At 41.0% G+C, this 14,793-nt stretch overlaps 1 long non-coding RNA gene across 2 annotated transcripts in view; it reads right to left on the bottom strand.

Moving 5' to 3' along the window:
* Nucleotides 1–13,878, bottom strand: part of LOC120884844 (uncharacterized) — a 29,411-nt gene extending 15,533 nt beyond the window's left edge. For both annotated transcript variants that reach the window (XR_013428805.1, XR_013428806.1), the window contains exon 1: nucleotides 13,796–13,878. This is a non-coding gene — a long non-coding RNA (uncharacterized LOC120884844). The remainder of the gene's footprint in view (nucleotides 1–13,795) is intronic.
* Between the last annotated feature and the right edge of the window lie 915 nt (nucleotides 13,879–14,793).

Here is a 14,793-nt window from a genome sequence, read left to right as displayed (position 1 = left end):
GAATAAAGGGGTAGACTGTGTGTGACTCAGACAGATACAAGTTTTTGTCTCAGTCTTCTTTTCATAATCTGTAAAATGAGGATTATAGATTGTATTTCTTCCCCCAATTTTTATTAGGATCTAATGGAATGATGAGTGGTCATTAAATGAAAGGTATAAAAATTGCAGAAAAATATTCTTGTTAAAATATCAAAGTAATATCACTTATAGTGCATATTCTCTTTGTCTCAATTAATTCCCAATTTAATTGTTGCAATACCATTCAACTGCCTTTCTATGTCAATGAATAATAGTTTTTTTAAGAATTCATTGATGTAGAAACATTTAAAAGTGATTTTGGTTTCAAAAAAATCTTATGGTGGGTATCTCAAAAATTTTTAAAAACTGAACCAAGTGACCCAGGAATGAAAAACTGGCCTTCTATGTATTTTTAATAATGAGAATAAAAACATGTCACTTAACATTTAAAGCAAACATTTTAATATCTACAAAAGCACCACGCATCAAAAATTCTAAACTATGGAGATACTATTTCAGCATTCCTAAGGTACACTAACTACTCACGAAATTCTAGACTCAGGTACAAGATGAACTCATTGTTCAGACGAGTTCAGTTTCTGATATAATCACTGATAAGTCAGACCACAACAGAAGTCACCCCTAGTGTCTGAGAATACACACACACACACACACACACACACACACACACACACACAGAAACACGAGTAACACATACATATACAAATGTACTTTTTTTTTTTTTTTTAAGCCATGGAGAATCTCAGAATTCTGAGAGGGGAGAGATGTGCCACTATTTGACAGCAACACTTGGCAACAGTTCTGACAGTTTGAGAGAAGCCAATCTCAGTGGTAAACCCTTTTATGGGCCCTTGGCTGAGACGTTAAAACGGGAATGAAGCGAACGGGGGAAAAGCAGGGTTGGCAAGAACAGAGGCAGGCTTCGCTCTGTTTATTTCTGCCTTCACTGTAAACTGTGCTCATGGCGGAATTTACCCTGTGCCAGGTTTGCGTTGCTTCCTAGAGCATAAGACCCGGGGCAAGCTGACGGAGACTGCAGAGAGAGACGAGAGATGTGGCAGCCATCCCTTCTGATTTCAGCTTTTAGCAAAAACTTTGAATTTGTCAAATGGCTTGAGCTCTTCCATTATTGACGAACCACTGTATATCAAGCACTGTGTTCGTGCCTGGCCCTGGCCCGGGTGCAGAAGGGGAATAATAACGGGATCTATTTCCTAGGAGAGCCCTGGTGACGAAGCACAAGGATGCTTCTAAAGTGCTTGTCACCGTGGCCCCCGGCACAGAGTAAATATTCGATAACTGTGAGCCCGGAGACCCAGTGGTAAACTTAGAGCATTCTGATCATTGAAGAGTTAGTCGGATGCAGATCCAGGATTCAAACCGAGAGGCCCGGCTCCAGAGCCAGCCCTCTTAATCACTACCTTGCTCTGCCGCCATTAATTATCCATTAATTTTCATAGAACGTTTGAGAAATGCATCATTGTGGTGATTCTTCATATTGATAAAATGAGGCCCAGTGAATCTGAATGGCTTGGCCAGGATGGGAACAGAGGAGAAGGTGGGTCTCCCAGCCACCGCTCCCCACTGCAGTTCAGTCCATCAGCCTGAACAGATGCCCACCCCACAGTAAATATTAAAGAAAGTATTGTAGGAAGAAAAAAAAAAACAAGAAGAGAAGAGGAGAAGATGGAACAGCACCAGGTTTCAAAAAGGAACCAATGAGGAGGAACCCGGGCCGTGTGAACGCAGGGATACAAAATGTGCATACAAAGGACTGAAAAGAGAAAATCGAGAGGCAGCCGTCCCAGAAGCTTCCAGGAAAAGGGAAATTGAGAGCCAAGTTTAGAAAGAAAAGAGGGGTATGGGTTGGCAAAGCCTTTTCACTCCCGCCATCTTGCCAATCAACAAACCCTCCTTGTCCAAGGGCCCTTCCTTCCCAGCACCAAGCGACGTGGTGGCGTGCTTGTGTGTGTGTGTGTGTGTGTGTGTGTGTGTGTGTGTGCACAGCTCCAGCCGGACGCCCTCCCCGCAGGGAAAGCGTGAGACAAGTCAGACAACACTCAACATGGCTGTTGACAAGTGGCCAAAGAAATTCACCAGTAAGGCACCAGGTGACCTGTTCCAAGGAAAGAAAGAGAGAAACTTCAGGAAGACAATGAGAGTCCTGTAAAAATTCCAACCTCTTTGAGTTCTGTAGTTCTTCTTCTTCTTCTTCTTCTTCTTCTTTTTTTTTTTTTTTTTATTCTTTGTCATCTTAAATGACTTTCTTGCCAGTCTTCGAAGGCACACAAGCTTTTTATGCTTCCCTGTCTGGATTTACATATGCTCACAGTTTGTACCCCCCCCCAGTTTATGCGCCCCCTCCCCAGCTTTATTCCCACCCTCTCATCTTCCCACACCACCCCCCCCAAAAAAAGACAAACGAAAATAAAACAAACAAACAAATATGTGAAAGTTCTTACTGGGAATGATTCAAGAGTCTCCATACTATTAAGACACTGAGTAATGATTGGCTGCTTTCCAGGCCGCTCCGCAGCCTGTTAAATAGCTCAATTAGTGAGCAGTGCGCACTCTCTCTACTTCTCCCTCTCTCTCTCTCTCTCTCTCTCTCTCTCTCTCTCTCTCTCTCTCTCTCTCTCTCATTGAATTTTGCCAAGTGCATGCTGCATTGTTGGAAAGGGGCAGTGCCAAATTAGCCTAGCAACATCCCTTTATAGCCCTGGCGTCCGGGGACACCTGAGAGCAGCAGAGAGATCGCCATCCGCGGGCTCTGTGGGGACCACAGGCAGCAGAGCACACTGCGACAGGATGCTTTCTCCTTCTGAAGGGTGGCTAATGAGCAATGTAGGTGAAGACCTGGAGAGCCACCTGGGCATCCTGCCCACCCAAATAGAAGACAGCAGTGAGAAGTGGCAGCCTGAGCTGGGGCCCAGGACCACAGAGGGATGGAAGCAAAGAGAGCCGGTGGGGGAGGAGGAAGAGCCCGGGTCCTACAGTATCAGCCCTGCCCATGCATTCAGCTCTGAACGGTCTTAAGTAAAGCTTGGATCATATTTTTCCTTTAAACAATATAAACCCCGGAAATAAGGAAGTCAAAAAATATCGGTGTGATGGAACTTTGTGCCTTTAGTACCTTTTCCTTCAGGACTCAGCTTTGGTGGCCTCTTCTTATAGGAAGAGGTTGAAGCATTACCCCCCCCTGCCCCCCATACGTGAAGTGAGCCCTCAACTCTATGCTCTATTTATGTCTATTTGTGGCTCAACCAGACATAAACAGTGTCAGAAGAGAACAAATGAGGAAGCTGCCTTCTATATGGAACACTGTATACAAGCCCGACCTAATTCACAATTCCAGAGCTCAAACTGGTTGCAGTGCTCTGAAAAAAAATTCATACAGAAAGCAGGACATTCATGTCGTAAGGTAAACACATTTAAGTCTGTTGTCTGTTTCGGTAACACATTCATTGGTATGGGCTACGTGATACTGATGTATTCATTACATCTTGGCATTTACAATATACAGTATTTCTCTGCTTGACTCATTACAGCCTTCGTACCAATTAGGTGAAAGAAAATATTGTTTGCAAAAATACTTTTAGGGGGATTACATTCATCCTAGAATATTATGTATCACAATTTTAGAAACATTAAGTCCCAAAATTTACATATAATTATTATGGTTATACCCTAGAGAAGATATTTAAATGTCTTTACCCTATCTGTTGGGTATGTGTTTCTCTCCAAAGGAGAACCCTGTCAAACAATTAGAATGTAGAAATAAGAGGAAATATTCTTGGTTGCTAAATTGGAGAAAAAGTTGCCCCAAGATAAAAATTCTTAATGTAAAATTGTACTTTGATTTGGGTGGTTTATTTTTGCTATGACATTATGGGAATTTTTTTTTGTAATTTTAAGCATAAAATCATACAACTCAATTATCAAGATATTTGCATCTGAGAAAATCAAATACTGAAATTAGACTCGGTGATTTTTTTATGTGGACTTGAATCTGTTTCTTTGTAATTTCTGAGGGTACTTGGAAGTGTTTTGCCATGAATGCTAATGTGCTTTGTGTTTTAAGTAGTGATTCTGCACATGTTGAAACACAAGACAAATTTGAGCTGGAGACACAGGCAAAGTACTTTGTTGGAAATCATCAAGGTCCTTCCAAATGAGATCTCCAAATACATCCTCCTTCACATCAAAAGACAATGTACACATAAGTGTCTTATCTTCTGGCTGGATATATACATTCATAAAGAAAAAAAAAAGTTCATTTTAATTTCAAAAGAAGGTCCTCACTATCTTAGCACCCACCTCTATTTTTATAGATCAAAGGTGATAACAGATACCTATATAAGTCACTACTAAAATGCTATATTAAGATAATCTGTCATCCATTTCCATTTTTTTTTTCTGGGAAAAAAAAAAAAGGAAGGAAAATGAGGGAGAGAAAGAAAGCATAATCAAAAGCCTAAATGACAAAGAGTTGACAGTCAGATTCTGCGGTAAATGATTCCAGAGTCGCTGGCCTGCGGAGATGCGAGGAAGTCCCCAGCAGACCTGATTAATCCCAGTCTCTCCAGCTGCCAGAGGCGCAGAGGGTAAGCAGTTTCGCAGAGAGGAGCCTATTACCACTACTAGGCTGAAATAGATCTAATCAACTCACAGCCGCTCCAAAGAAAACTTTACAGGTCTAGCTCACTAAGGCAGTGCTTTAAATGATGACTACAAAGGACCGTGGGAGTCTGAAAGCATTTAGTCTTTATTGCGGCTCAAGGAAATTTTCTGCTGTGGTTAGGCCATGCTAATTTACTGAACATGACAAAGCCTCCCAGGCTGTGTGACATCATTTGTTTAAAGGCCACAGTGCTCATACTAGAGTATGTCGAATATTACTTTTTTTTTTCTTCAAAAACAGTTAATTTGTTGATATTTCATCGGTGTTTGGGCTAATTACATGCACTATTATAAATGTCTGGACTAACCTGCTTTAACATTTAATTTAAACAACAATGCTCTGTAATTTGTCATGGTGCTCACAAAGTGATGAATATTGCAACTTTGTTTTCTAAGCAATCAACATTTTATCCGTGCATCTTAAGAGGAAATTCCTGGCAGGAAAGAGACCCTGAGAAACCCATGCAGTGTTCACATCCCCAGCTTCAGAATTAAACTAAGTTGCATAGCAATTCATATCATAATGATCTGAGAGGTTGAAAACGGTAAGAACTAATAAACACTATATCAAACAAAGTTCTGGATTTTTAAAAATGTTTCATATTCCCTGTTCCTTTTTCATGGAAAATAAACAGAAGAAAATTATTAAGACCAGATTGAAACCAAATAACCATTTGTCTTTTTTTTTTTTTTGAGCTGTGGTGGGGGGGGGGTGCTTGAAATCTTTGTAAAAGATTTGCAGAGGTAAAATCTGCTTTTGTTTAAATAATCAAGATTTGGAAACTCTCCATGAGTAACATGATACATTGTTTAGAATGCTGTGTGTGATAGCAAATATGTACACACACACACTCTCATTAAATATATTGATTACTAATGAATTCACTGATCACACCACCCAAAACAATTCAAGTCATTGAATTTAAGTTAATCACACATGATCATCTACAAAAAAAAAAAATTACCTTCAGATTTTTTTTTTTTTTTTTGGTGGTGGATAGAAAATACAGAAGAACCCAAAAGATGAACAAGGAGGGAGCAGAGATTAGATAAATGATAGACAGTCTAGAAGTTTAATAAATGTTCTGAGCCTCTCTAAAACATCACTCTAAGTACAGTTCCAGGGTTAAGGGTGGATGATAGGAGGGGGTGCTAGAAACCCCACAGTTTTAGAAGTGAAACGCATTTATATGCTATTTCAAGGAAAATCTCAACATTTCACTGGATTTAGAAAGACACCCTTGCTGGTAAGCATGTGCATAGAACTTCTTATAACCATACCTAGTCACACCATTTTTACTGCTCCTTGAATGGCAGCTAAATCATTCATTTACACAGAGGTCCTGATGATCAGTTTTGCCCCTTAAAAGAGAACACTGAGCTATTTATTCCTTGCTTATACAAGAGGTGACCTGGACTTTCCTGAAGTCAAGAAGTCCAAAGTGCATCTTGCAAAGTCTGTCCTGGAAGATGATTTGGAGATGCCTGATTTTTCATCCAAACATCACGTTTGGTTCTATTATGTCTTGAACTGTGTCTCTGGAGTTCAAACTGGATTTGTGTTTTTAGATCAAAGAAACTTCATTTTCTGAGGTTTTTCATATTTTCCTCATTCAGGTAATATTGAGCCACTTAAGATGACAATAAGAATCCAGAAGCCCTCCTAGATGACATCCAAAGGTCTTGTGACTGTAGAGTTGAACGGGTCATTCTCCAGCACAGTGATGGCTCTCTCATAGTCACCGGACACAGAGGGCTGGGTTTTTGTCTGTTTCTTTCAGTGACAGTTGGTTCCTAGTGGCCTCAAATGTGCAAGCAATTAGACAGCTGTATGTATAATTGGTTTGACATGCCTGTTTTGTTCTTCCAGAGAGAAAAACTACCTCTAGAAATTCTAAGGATGCATTTTTAACGATATAGATGACTTTTAAAAAAATATGTTTTGTAAATCTGCAGCATCCAATGGAGGGCCAAACAAGATTGTAAAGTATCAGATGTGTATGGTACCAGTGGTTGGCTGGATCCTTGAATAAGGAACTACCCTGTTGGGCTCCAGGTCGTGAATAGTCTCATAGTAAACTCAGTCTGCTGTTCTCAGTCTGTTCCAAAGCCTACTGACAACATAATACATATTATTGTTGGGGGGGGGGAGAATTGAGAGGAGGAGAAGTAGGACCAGATAGGAGAAAAACCAAAAGATCAGTATAAATCCATTTAGAACACAACTCAAAGCAAATGACCTACAGAAGCTAAGTCAGTAGCATGGTTTTCACATACAAAGGAGGTGCTTTTGGAATTTCCTTGTGATATTTGGAAAGAAAACCTAAATTATTAATCATCAAAATTTCAAAGTTACATTGCTTTAAGGGTAAGAAAAAAAAATGAAAATACATTCATGAAGTGAAAACATTGAAGAAAAACAGTGAGTGGAATGATGACAGGAAAGCTCTGAATGAAGTTCTTTGCCTTTTATTGAGCACTTAAAAATGCATAATGTTAGGAAAGATTCAGCTAGGAGCCATCGCTCTTGCATTTACATTACTGTGGGATTTACTTGTTGGGCATCTTTACTGTGGTGCTCACAGGTTGATTTTGCCACGTTATCCTATGGATAGTGTTCAGGTCATGTAATGTATTGCTAATTAATGACACGTACGTCCCCAAAAGTCATTAAGGAGAGACCTTCTCAGGGCAGCCTCCACGGGACCAAAAAGGGACCATGAATGCTTGCATGGTGGGACCCGTCACCAGACCCAATTGGGGCCCAACTCATCCACACTAGGAAATATCACAGCTTATTTTTTTCATCATGCTCTTGCGGGAGAGAGGGCTGATTCTGAAACCACCGGGGTTTGTTTTATTATTTGATTTCTTCTGGCAAGATCACAGCAGTATCACATGTAATTCAGCAGTGAAGGCATGACTGCGTGGCCAGTTTCGTAGACTACATATTCCAAGGGCTGCCTCTCTCCACGGGCTATGCCCACACGGTCAAGCTTTGTAATGGAGTTCAGTGGACCTGGTGTTTCTTACTACCATTTCTTTGAAAATCTCTATGCGCCGCCGTGGTGGTGTTTGTGCTACTGAAGGTTGCTCTCGTTTTCTTTAAGTGCCAAATCCTCAACATGGAATGGTAAAGATGTGCTAATTAAACTCAATCCATTTCACATCTATTAATTCAGACTGTGATCTCTCATCAGATTTCATATGTTAAGTAGGATTTAGGGCTGGTCAACAGATGTACACCGTTCAGAAATGTGGTGAACAACCAACTCCAATGACCATTCCTGAGTCAGAATTTTTTTTTTTTTTTTTTGTTCCTTGCTCAGATGCTGAGGGATTACATTTCAGTTAGGCAAGACATTTGGCAACAGCAGAGAGAATTACATTTTATGGCTCCCATGAGTATATATCAGTTGTAGTTATTTTAATCATTTCCACCACTTAGTCTTTCCAAAGGCTACTCCTTCTTTGGTTCTGTCATTGATAGAAGCCTTGACAACTGGGTATCAGGAGGCTGGGATAGGTATGCCTTACGTTTCCAGGAAGCTGTCCACATCCCCACCAAAAGCACAAGAAAAACAGCACCAACAGTAAATGCAGCAGTAAAGCCCTCTGAGGAGTACAAAGGCATAAATATGTTGACTTGTTTGAATGGATAGCTTCCATGGAAAAGTCTACATAAAACGGTAGGCATTCAACTGATGAACAGTCCTGATTCTGTGTCCCTGGAAATGAACCACAGACTTTACATAAAACCACTCCTGGAAAGGAAATCCATCCCACTCCTCAAAAGACCAATCAACCAAAATTCCAAGACCACCGCATGTTAAGAGCCACACCTCTCCAGCATGAGCAGGAAAGTCTACTGATAAAGTGAAGTTCAGAGCTGAACGCAGAATTTTGAGGTTTCTTTTGGAAACTCAATGTGGATATGTCCCCAGTGACAGAAAGAATAATGACCGACAGGGAGAAGGTTATGCAAATTATAACTCTTCAAATGTGAAGTCCAAAGATGTCTGGCCAATCAAAGGGTTCTTCTCTGCCCCCTGGTGGCTAAGGAGGCACTTCCCGACGTCCACAGGTTATCTGTAAAGTTGTTGGGGGGGGGGGACTTCAATGGGTTTCTAGCTGTTTTCTGAAGAAGGCTAACTCTGAAATGTCCAGATTTAACCTGTTTCCCTTGTGTTGAATGCTTTGTAATAAAGCAGCAGTTTAGCAGGGACAATTCTGCACTTCCTCTGTCCTTCAGTAAGTGAAGTGACATTTCTATTGGGGCAAGAAGCTCTGCGTATTGTGGTCTTGGGTTATTCTCCACCATATTGATGCGTTTTCTCTCTATATCAATGTCGTTTCCCTTCTCATCTGCTCAGATCCAAAACGGAAGCTAAAAAGAGAAGGATACTTCAGTCTCCCATTTTGTTCTTCCCTGAATTTTATATCCCCCCTCTGGCACCTGTTCTTCTAAGCAACACTCCATTTTCTTCTTGGTCCCTCTCTGATGTCCACAGTAGCGTTGACTGCATCATACTTTCAACAGGTTGCTGACTTTACAGGACAAGGAACTTCCTGTTTTCACTTACTTTTCCAGGTCAAATACAGTAAGAACAATATGAGAACAAATTAATAAATGCATGATAGTATGGCTCCCAGAGAAATTTCATTTCAATTTTGCCACCCTTATAGAAGTATTTTTGAGTGTGAGATGCTCTGAAATTTTATAAAATTCTTGCCAAAGGTAAAAATAATATGTAGTGATGACATTCCCTTTTCACAAATGCACATATTGTGGAACCTGTGCCTAGCCACAGGATTTCACAATCTTTGGGGATTGGCAATTCACACAGTGCAAAATCCCATTTGCAACATAGCCTTCCCCAATCCCATGGGATTCATTGTGAGAACATTTTAATATAATAGTTTTCTTGGAGTTGAGAACTCTACAATGATAGTCCCTCATGGAAGACAGAAGGACATTAAGTTGAGCTGAGATAATGAATTGATAGCCTTAAAAAAAGGGCTTACCTTTTACATTTGAAACATCCGTGAGCATTTCTTACCTGCATTTATTTGCATTTTTTCCATTTCTGCTATTAGAAGACCGCAGGAACACTGATTTTGGATTGTTACCATATCTATCTAATTCTTTTGGAGGGAAGATCTGGAATCTACTGCTTTAAAGAAGAATTTGCATGCTCCTCTTTCCATACCCTATTCTAGGAAATCCTGGTTTCCTCCAGCCTGTGACAACACAATGCTTTCTGAATATTGCCCCCTTTCTGCAGAGACTTCTTTTTATGTGTGGGTTTGAAGACAGATCAATGTTCTATTTTCATCTAAGCAAGCGCCCCCCCCATTTTTTCTTTCTTTCTTTCTTTCTTTCTTTTTCATTTTTAGTCCCGGAAGTATCAAGTTCACAGGAAAATGATTCTTTCAAAAATGATTTGTACATTTCCAGGAACAAATACCAGACGGGGTTCCTTATGTTTGCCTTCAACAGTGTCCCCACTTCAAAATGTCCAGGGATCTCCTAAAACGGAGCAGACCATGAGTGTCCGCTTAATCATCGGCTGACCAGCAGTGATGATGACCACACCAATACTCACGTGTGGACGCGAGGAACAAGAGATGCGGAGAGATGACACAGGAGATCTCACTGAGGTTGAGCTGGATTCCTTCCCAGGGAAGAACACCAGGCTGAGGGTCACAGAGCACTCTTGGAGCAGGCAGCTCTTTGAACATCCAACTTCCCATTTCAAGGAGGCAGGATCTCAGCTCTGTGCTTCTCACCATGCTTCTGGGGTTGCCATGCAAACTCTTTGGAGAGAAGTCTGTCCACTGTCACTCTCAGGCTCTGTGGTTTACGGAGACCTTCTCAAGCCCTGTCACCATCACCCAAACGTAGGTCTTGGGTTTTTACATAGCTGGAAATCATATACAAAACGACAGGGATGTTTCTCCTTAAAAATTATTTAGACCTCAAAATTAGAACACGCTTCCAGTGGGAGCAATCATTTAATGAAACAAAAACGGTCACTTCATATAACGTAAGGAGAGAAAGCTAGCCAATGTGCCTCTGTACCTTTCTCCTTTGGGTGAACAGATTCCTGACCTTTCAACCCTCACACCTCCTCATTTGAATCCAGTCACTGACACTGGAGAGGAAAAAAAAATAATAAGTATATATAAAATGAGTAATAAGGCTGAGCCTATTACTAATTGAGCAAAAAGTCACCAAATTTAGTAATTTGTGAATTACCCAATTTTTTTGGTAGATCAATTGTCCTCATCTCCAATATACATTTAGGAATGAAACTTAAATTAGCTCCTTAAAGTGGTCTCGTGACTTTAATTATTCACAAAGTACACAAATTTAATGAGTTTTTAAATATTAAAACTCTTCTCTATTGTCACTGTGGTGAGCTCTTAATTTACAGAGCAATTAAGTCAGGACCCTCATTTATCAGGACATGTGCGTTTGTTGAAAACGTAGTCAGTTTTTATTAATTGATGCTATAGAAAGACTGAGGTGAAATTAATGTGAGTCTTCAGAGGTCGTGCCGGTGGTGGTGGGGAGCTAGCATGGAGCAAGTCAGGAGATAAATAAGTAACTGCCATTCCGGATCCCTCCTGAGATTGCTGAAATATTAAGTGGCACAATGGTTACCGTTCTCAGCCAAAATGCTTGCAAGAAAATGCCCCCTGAGTTTTTCTCTGGCAAACATCTGTCATGGGTAGTAGCTGAGAAACAGGGAAACTTCAAAGCGGTACTTTCTGATTATTAGCAGAGCGTAGAGTGTAATGTTCTTACATTTTAATGCAAACCAAGTGTTGATGAGCTGAAAGGGTAGAATTAAAAAGTAGCCCAAATTTCCTTTGTTCTTCGGGATGGGGCTGACAAGAACATTCCAGTCAGTGCTTATCACTGTGTGAGCCTGAGGGATCTCTAGCTCCTGGATGCTGGGAGGGGGAATGGGCTGGTGTCCTCCTAAAATGGCTCTGTCCAATCCTCGAAGTCCATTGTCCACACATTTTTGATAGCAATGATCTGATTCAAGAAAGTGGTTGCAGAAGAGCAAGACCCATTTGTTTGGTGTGTACCTGCGCACTTGCCTACAGACACAACTGTCTCAAAAAAGTTTGCCGTGAAGGTGGGAGAAGGAAGTCATTTTCTGTTTGGGAATATAAACAGAAAAATGGAGCTTCAAAAATATCTGAGCAACAGCCTCAACATTTCAGCCAGAAGTTGCAACTCTTCGAACGTGAAGTAACTACATTTTTAGTTGAATTGGCAATAGGTCGGGAGAGTGGTCTGACATTTTTTTTTTTTTTTTTGCTGTGTTCATTTGGATAAATTTGCTAGTTGACAATGGCCAAGCATTCTTTCATGTAATAATTGCGCAATCCATCCTGAAAAAAACACACCAAAAAATACACAACCAAAAAAAACCCAACCTAACAAAAATACTTCCTCGTGCATAAGAACTAGAACACTACCCTCCTTGCTGAAGTTTGATTACTACCATTTCTGATTTCAAGTCTGCAAACAGGTTGCCCTGGCCATTTCCTTCAGGGAAGGTTAAAGGTAGAGCGGGGGGCATCTCCCTCCCACTTCCTGGCGGGTTAGACTTGTGGCCTCTGAGTGCCCAAAAGTTTGATGGGACCATGCCAAGTGGTCCCCTGTAACCAGGAGTTTGTTAATGCACTTCCATTCCTCATTCAGACAGGCAACAGAGGCAAAAGGAGAAGAAGAAGAAAAAAATAGCAGTAGGCAAGGAGAGCTGTCTTCTGAAAATGCTCGGTAATAAATTGTTCTTTCAGCGGTGCAGAAGGTGGATTTTTCTTTCTTTGCCTCTTTTCCTCCTTTGCTGGGTAGCACCAATGGGAGGCTGGCTTTCCCACCTGGCCCTGGCTGCCTATGCCCATAAATTTGCCTATGCAATGCCTGTTTACGGGTCGCTGATGGAACATGGAGACGGTGCATTTTGTAAACGCTGGGTGGATAATCATGGTAATTGATGTTTGGAGCTGTGAGCTCCTAGGAGCACAGGGTCTCTTTCTCCCAGTGAGGCCCTGCTCTCTGTTATCAGTCCAGCCCATAATTAAATATCACTCTTTTACAATATGTTTCAGGCTCCTTAATGAGTCTGAAGCAGAAATAGTCACCTCTTTCCCCTCTGAGCTTTATTTGCTTGTTATTAAACAATGTTATTGAGCTGCCTTTTTCCCTGTGTTGCCAAACCCGCATCGTTTCCGTTTTATAATTGCACAATTAGAGCCAAGGCTTTGCTTTCATACATCAGCAGGCCCCGCGTGTGCGTGCGTGCGTGTGTTTATGTGTGTGCAGAACAGGAGGGGGGGGGGAGAAGAGAAGGAAGAAATCAGGTGTTCATGTGGACGACTCAAATGCATCTTATTTTCATTAACTGCCAGATTTTGCAAAATGGGAAGCGATTTATCATAAGGCATTTTCTTCTATCAGCCACCTCCACCCACCAACACGGTGACTTTCGCCGTGACCTTGCGCTGTGCAGCCGAGGGTCCAATTTGCTCATTGTTACTGGCTTGCATAATCCTGTGCCCCTCCCCCACCGCCTTTTTTTCCTCCCTCCCCCAAGCAAAATCCAGTCATTTATATTCCGATGCTAAACGGTATTCTTTTGCCCCCAAAGCTGGCAAGCTGCGGAACACCAGTCATTCCTCCTAACGAATTTCCAGAGCGCCCCTCCTCTTACACGAGCGCGCTCCCTGTCGAGCGCGCACACACACACACACACACACACACACACACACACACACACTCCCCCATGCACACACTCACAGCCCCCACCTCCACCCCAAACCCCCCCCCTCCAGGAAGCTGCTCTAAGCAGTGTATTAAGTAGCTGAAGAAAATCCATTCACATTCTGCTGTGTGGCTTCCTTCTCAAGTCATGAACCCATCACAGACTTTTTCTCGCCGTAGGTTGCCACGGTGAAGATTTACAATGCCAGTTATTCATACATCTGCCTTCTCTCCCCCCGCCCCTGATTCTTAAATCCCTTGGGCGAGGGCAACCTTGATACTGAGACTCACGCAGGCTTATCATCCTCGGTGAAGGCTCCAGGCCTGGGCTGCGCACCCCCTTCCTGCGCACCCGCAGGATGGGTGGGCGCGTGGGTCAGGGCTCTTATTTCTAACCAAGGGGTGGGGAGAGAGGAGGTGGAGAAATATCAGTAGCAGAAACATAAGTGCAAACTTATACGTGTGTGTGTGTGTCTATTTTAGAGAAAAGCAATATGTTTCACTAATCATTTATTAATTTTTAAAAATGACATTTGGGTCTCTGGTGGCTAGTATTCATTTGATGCTGGGATGTTATTTAAAAATCGACCTTAGTCTGAGTACAAGAATATTAGAAAGTCCACACACTATGTGTTAATCCAGCAGCAGCACTCCCTGTAAAAGAATGGTAGGCACAAAGCTTGGGATGTTTGAAAATGTATAATAGATGGCCATTGTTTTCCTTATGTTCTTTCCTTCATTATTTCTTCTTCTCTGAGTTATTGCTAAGTTCATTATTCTTAAAGAATGTACAGAAAATGGGAAAAATATTTTCAGTAGCAAAAAATGAATATTTTAATGGAGTTGTCTAAATTCTCCCCCAAATCAAAAAAATCAATTACTTCTATGGTAACATAACTGAAAAGGATGTTTTAATCATAATAGAAAACTGTTTTAATTATTTTTTATTTTTTAAAAAAACTTGACACTGTTAGAAAATAAAAGTTTAGAACTTGGCAAGTGATCGTCTGGAACCCTTTTCTAAAAGTTTACAAAATTATTTTAAGCTGGATTAAAACACAATTCTGTCTCAGAATCATAGAGATTTTAATCTTTTTTTTTTCATTTGTTAATTTCAAGAACAAAACAATATGGCCTCCCTGGCATAGTAATTTCCCTTATTTGCAGTTTTGTTTTCTGTGGTTTCAGTTGTTCATAGTCAACAATGACTCAAATGTATTGAATGGAAAATTTCAGAAATAATTTTTAACTTTTAAATTGTACAGCATTCTGAGTAGCATGATAAAAAT

The sequence above is a fragment of the Ictidomys tridecemlineatus genome, chromosome 12 (genome assembly GCF_052094955.1).
Source record: "Ictidomys tridecemlineatus isolate mIctTri1 chromosome 12, mIctTri1.hap1, whole genome shotgun sequence".
NCBI classification, from domain to species: domain Eukaryota; kingdom Metazoa; phylum Chordata; class Mammalia; order Rodentia; family Sciuridae; genus Ictidomys; species Ictidomys tridecemlineatus.
The sequence above is the reverse complement of the archived record's forward strand: the minus strand, read 5'-3'. Positions and strand labels throughout refer to the sequence as shown.